We start from the raw sequence: 6,662 nt of genomic DNA, 5'->3' as shown, positions 1-6,662 counted from the left end.
TGCACAGGGCTGCCCAACCATATAGGTGATCTCAGTGGTGGCCTGGGAAGCAAGATTTTGAGGGGTGGATTGCAGGAGCCCCTTGCTGAGCGGCACCTCCTGCACAGGCTGTTTTGTGGCTGAAAGCTCCAGGCCAAGTCATGCAGCTGCCATCACTCTTTTGCTTGGCTTATATATTTTGAACCTTGGAGCAATATAAAAAAGCTGATCCCAGAGGTCCATGCAATTCTATCCTGCTCCTCCCTTATAGTTTTCGTGGATATGACCTTCTTTCTCCCAGGCCAACAAGGAGCAGCAGCTCTAAGCCAGTGTTGTGTTCATATGAGCATTTGGAGTTGCAGTGCCCGCAGCTCTATCCAGGCTCTTTATCTATTGGCCTGTCCACCTTGTAGTCTCCATCCTTTGCCAACCCTGCTGCCATTCCTCTTCAAGGCTCAGTGCTGGTAGTGTGTCATCCACAGTGGCAGGAAAATCTTCACCTGGCTATTTTTTTTCCAAGACAGGTTCTGAGTAAAGGCATAAAAGCAGGGCCAGTCAGAGGAAATGACTGGGTAGTACATGATTCAGCAACCTTCTTTGAAGCTAGCAGATCTGATCTGACTAATGCCTGTTTGGGAGGGTCCCTTATGTCTGCTGCCTTTACTTTTTGCAGAGTACATTCTATCCAGGCCCCAGGACTGATCATTCTTTCCTTCCATTTTAACTTCATTAAAACCTGTGAGGTAGGTTACTCTGACAGAGTGTCACTGGTCCATTCTCAGTGACGAATAAAGTCATAGTTCAGCTAGGGAGCCAAAATCCTTACACTAACCCAGTTATTGCAAACCTGGCTACCAAACTTTGCCTATTTATCTTTACCTGCAACTATTTCAGATCTGACAATTTATATCTTCAGATGAATTGTACAGTCATGGGCACCTACATGGCACAACAGTATGCAAAGATTTTCATGACTGACTTACAATAATGCTTCCTCAGTTTCCACCCATTAACACCTCTCCTTTTATTGATGGTATTCTCATCCTCTGGACATATGGGAAGAAAGCTCTAGAGAGATTCTACCAGTATTCAACCATTTTCACCCCAGCAATATCATCATCATCATCATCTATAGTCCACCTTTCTCACTGTGATCCAAGGTAGATTACACAGTGCAAGTGAAAATACAATATAATCAACAGCTAAGACATTCATTGAGCAAAGTATAATAATGAACAGCAGTTAGAACATTCAGTGAAAGAGATACAATAGGGTATGTGTTAGGGGAATTTTTTTAAAATAATACTCTGCTGCCAATTATAAATTCCCCTACTACCACTTACCCAAATATATTCCAAGACTCTAATCACAGTGTTTCCAAATAAAGCTCAGACGCATATTCTCTTTAGCTCATATGCATAAAGAACAGTTACATCAGAGAAGCTTATATACCTTAGCATTAATTGTTTACAGAATAAACAGTCAAGAAGAGGATTAATACAAACAGTTCTTCAGAATTACATTTCACAGGATACAAGGCACTGAGTGACAGGACAGACAGACCTCCCTGTAATATAAACATTTGAGATGCTTGGAACCACAGTTCTGTTATGGGTTCGCGACTTCTCTGGGAAACTATTCTTCCAAGACTAAAAACAAAGTCAAAATTACAAAGTTAAAACAAGAGGAAATGTTTATAGTGGAAAGGAACTTTCTCACCTAATTGAAAGATTGAGTTTACCTGCAGTTTAATCTCTAAAGTGAGGAAGAGAGAGAATCTGCCTACTGAGGCAAATTTGCCTCTTGTGTCGGTGTCTTGAAAGAATGAATGCTCACATATGGGATTTTTGAAGAGGGGTCCCTAAAAATCTTTTTACCGAATGGTAGCAGAATATTTTAAAAACAAGCATAAAGCTGAGCACAGAGATAAAATCTTTCTGAAACAAAGTGTAACTAATTTACATGGCATGTTTAGCAACACAGAAACGCCCTAGTAGGCACATGTCTATATGAGCAGACAATACCCAACAGAGTAGCATACAGTAACTGTTCCTACCAATGCATCTCTCTGAGCTACTTCTTATGACACCATCCTGTAATCTGGGTAGAAAGTCCTCCTGAAAAATTCAGTTTTACATAGTTTGCAGAAAGCCAGGAGAATGGGAGTTTTCCTGACATCCTCAGGCAGGCCATTCCATAAGGTGGGGGCTACCACAAAGAAACACGTGTGCAGGCAGCTGTTGATTTTTCCCAACAGCAGGGTGGTATCTGCAGAGTGCCCGGTCCAGATGAGCAAAGCTGCTGTGGCAGAACATAAGGGGAGAGGCAATCGCACAGATACAAGGGGCCAAGGCCATGAATGGCTTTGAATGTGATATTCATGACCTTGAATTGAGCCCAGTAACCAATGGGAAGCCAATGGACTGCAGAATGGGAGTGATATGCATGCTCTGTCTAGCTCCTGAGAGTAAATGAGCTGCACCGCTCTGCACCAGCTGGAGTCTCCAAGTTGACTTTGGGGGAGACCTATGTAGAGTGCATTCCAGTAGTCTAGTCTTGATGTTACTGTGGCATCATGAATCCAGGGGGCCATATCAGCCGTGTCAAGGTAGGGGGACATTTTCCAGGCAAGTCTGAGTTGTGAGAAGGCCCTTTTTGCAGCAGCATTGCTTGCTTCTCTAGCGGCAGTGCTGGATCCAATGTAACCTCTGGGCTCTTAACCGAGTCAGCCAGGGTCAACTGAACCTCCTCAAAGGTCAAAAGGACAATGTCCGAACCAGCATTACTTCCATCTTGTCTAGGTTCAGGTTCAATTTGTTCACTTTTGTTTAAGAAAAACAATCCCTTTTTTAACCTCACAGCCACCTTCACACGCTGACCATTTTGTCAAACTACCATCTATAACAAGTCTTCCTATATTACCAGTCAAACTGAGGAGGTCTAAGTCAAAAGACTTTGTTGGCAGTAAAAACTTTTGAGGGAGTCAGTGAGGCAGCAATATAAAGGTCACACAAACACAAAAGTGAAGGTTTCTCAGAGTAAAAGCTTGGGTAAAGTAGGGAACACTTGAAGCTCTGTGTGAGTGGAAATAAAGAGAGAGACAAGAGCCCCCCTGAGGTAAAATAAGGAGGAGCTGGATTTAAAGTCTAAAGGTAAAGGTTTAAAAACAAAGAACAAATAATTTCAGTCAGCATGGACCAGTTCAGGCAACAAGCATATTTCCTGAACATCACTGTGAAGCTATGCTACAGATGCCTACGCACCACCTTATATTGCAAACCTATTGAATGCCAAACATACCTCCATGGTTCCATCTGTCACCTAGAACATATAAAACACTCCATAGTCTACCATCAAGCACTGTGCATCACATTTGCTCCAATCCCTCAGGAAGGGATTCTTACCTGGAGGATTTACAAAAAGCATTCTTAGGATTACAGTATCCTTCAGGAAAGTAAGGGAGCAGATAATCAAAACAGAACAGGTACCCAAAACCAGCCTGCTGCAAGACAGATCCAAAGCACATGACAACAGAACACCAATGACTGTCACGTACAGCTCACCACTTAAACCAGTTCAATGCATCATTAGTGACCGACAGCCTCTACTAAATAAGGATACTCCTCTCTTATGGGTCTTGGTTAGCAGTTCTTTCCTTGCTTACAGACTGACCTCCCCAACTTAAAACAGCTTCTCACCAACAATGATGGACCACCCAACTGAGACACAAACCAGGAACCAAACCCTGCAACAGACTTAGATGTCAGCATTGCTACCATGCACATTTAATCAATACTATTATATGACCTAATATCATCAGCTGTATCATACTGGGCTCATCATCTAAGTGCATATATGCCATCATGTGCCAACAATACTTTTCTAATACCTCCCATTGGACAAATGGGCCAGTCCCTTCATAAATCAATTAACACAACTCTGACATTAAAAATGCAACATTCAGAAACCAGCGGGGAAAACATTTTAAACTTCCTAGACATACTGTTGCAGATCTGAGATTCACTGTTCTATTGGTAGGGGGGTGGGCTTCAGTGAGAGAGAATACAATGCAAAAATGCTGAATTAGAACTCATCTTGAAATTTACACTATGTCTTACCCAGGCTTAAACAGAGACTTGGATTTCCTCAGTATCCAATAGCTCAATAGGACCTACTTTTTAGAGTCTTTAATTGGCTCTTCTTAACATGATGCATCATAGTAACCCTTTACTGATGTAAATTAATTTTTCTTAGGCTTCAGAATTTCAGGTGATTTCTTGATTAGTTACATTTAGCCTACTTCATTTGTTTATTTGCATCCCATGAGACTGATGCGTAACAACCAGATCAGTTCCTGTCCCTTAAATAGGGAATCACTCTTGAAAGATTTATGACAGGATTCACATCAAGTCTTTCTGTGCTCTTTCTCCTCCCCCTTCTGTTGTTTTTGTTATAAACATCTCCAAAATGATTTCTTTCTCATAAGAATTTTAAGAAGCGCGCTCTGACTCACAAAAAGCTTGTGCTGGGTTCAATTTTGTTAGTCTTCAAGGTGTCACTGGACTTGTGATTTCTATTGCTACAATAGACTTACACAGCTACCTTGTGCAATTATTCTCTATCAGTTCCTGGTCTCCCCCTCTCCTGAATTTAGTTATAATAATGTGTTATTTCAGCATACGCCTAGTTTTTCCTATCCCCATTCCATTCCATTTCGTGATTGTTGCTTTTAGGGGAGATGAGTTTATTAGACATTTCACTATTATTAGAGGTTCCTACGGGTGTAAGAGGAGGAGCCACAGGACTTTTTTTCCCTTTCAGTTGCAGCTATACATTCTACTAATTCTGATTTTGGTTTGCTATTCATAGATAAAAGATGGAAATAATAAAACTGTTCTGTAGAACAGCCTTATAGAGAGGGTAAGATGTATACCAACCCTCCTAGTATTTTAGAAGCTCCACAAAATACTCTGCAGAGCCTTCTAAGCATACATCCAAATGGGCACAGAGGAAAAGAGCACACAATGGGGCCTTTGGAATCCTTCATTGCCTGGGTATTGAAACCAGACATATATACAAGGACAAGAAAGACAGCTGAGAAAGGCATGCTATGGAACAGCACAGCCTTAGCGTGCCTGGGTCTCTGGCCAAAGCCTTGAATGGGGCCAGCTACAAGACCCAAAAGAGCAGTTAGCTGCACACTAGTCACTGAAGCTGTTGGTTTCATTTTAGACTCAACAGATGGTTGGCGCTGTGTTGTGAATGGGGATGATCCTGTCTCTGTCTCTGCTGGAAGCCTTCTGAAAAGAATCAAACGAGTTGGTGTAATGTTATGCTGATGCAAGGGCAAATTGTGAGCTGAGGAAGGTGAGGATACCTAAGCCCTATCCAGAATACCCCCAGCATTTCCCACTTCTGCACCCCTACACAGGTGTAGCTACCCCAGAGTTGGGTTTTCACAAGTGTAGTGTTGGTATATCTCCTGTTGTGCTAGCATATATTTGAGTCATTCCAGCATATCTCCACAGCCAGTGTGGGCATTACTTGCTCTCCTGACAACTGTAAACAGGTGACAGTTATTTCCTCACCATCAGATGTTGCTGGGGTTATTAAATGACATGGCAAAGCCAGAATAAACAGCAACACTATTAATTATGCAATTCATTAATGCTTCCTACACCCTTCACTAAATCACCAGTGACTAGAATCATTTCCAGAGGGGTAGCCGAGGAACATATATCAGAAAAACATTAACAAAAAGAAGTCTTGTGGTGACCAGACTAATAGATTTATTGTAGCAATAAGCTTTCTAGAATTTGTTTGCCTTTTGAAATGTGAGCCTCACTGGTTATATTTCCCCCCTCTGTAAACATGTATATAAACAAGTTGTTGAATGGTTGTTGGGGGTTTTCCGGGCTGTCTTGCCGTGGTCTTGGCATTGTAGTTCCTGACAATGCCAAGACCACGGCAAGACAGCCCGGAAAACCCCCAACAACCATCGTTCTCCGGCCGTGAAAGCCTTCGACAATACAAGTTTTTGAATGTTTGTCAACTGATGTTATATCTGATGAAGACTGTGCAGGGGTGGATTGGGGAGGAGGAAATGGTCCTGTCTCCAGCCCAAATTTAGTACACACCTCCCAAAGGAGGGAGAGACTCCATGCTTGGCCAGCCACAGAAAGGACATGCCTGACCAAGCCACTGGGCTTGGTGCATGGTCCTAGCTGTGGTGAGGGCAGGACTGCTGGGTGAATTCCTTGCCAGTTTGGTGTAGTGGTTAAGAGAGGTGGAAGTCTAATCTGGAGGACCAGCTTTCATTCCCCACTCCTCCACTTGAAGCCAGCTGGGTGACCTTGGGTCAGTCACAGCTTCTAGGAGCTCTCTCAGACCCACCCACCTCACAAGGTGTTTTGTTGTGGAGATAATAATAACATACTTTGTAAACCGCTCTGAGTGGGTGTTAAGTTTTCCTGAAGGGCAGTATATAAATCAAATGTCGTCGTCGTCGTCGTCGTCATCATCATCATCATCATCATCCTCATCCTCATCCTCATCCTCATCATCGCTGTGGCAAGGCCAGAACCAGCCAGGTGTGTTCCTTGCTACACTGAGGCCAGGACTGGTCACGTGCTAGGCAGTGTGACTCCAAGTGGGGCACCTCCTTTTCTGTGACTCTGGCACAT

Source organism: Eublepharis macularius, chromosome 1 (genome assembly GCF_028583425.1).
Source record: "Eublepharis macularius isolate TG4126 chromosome 1, MPM_Emac_v1.0, whole genome shotgun sequence".
NCBI lineage: Eukaryota > Metazoa > Chordata > Lepidosauria > Squamata > Eublepharidae > Eublepharis > Eublepharis macularius.
The sequence above is the reverse complement of the archived record's forward strand: the minus strand, read 5'-3'. Positions refer to the sequence as shown.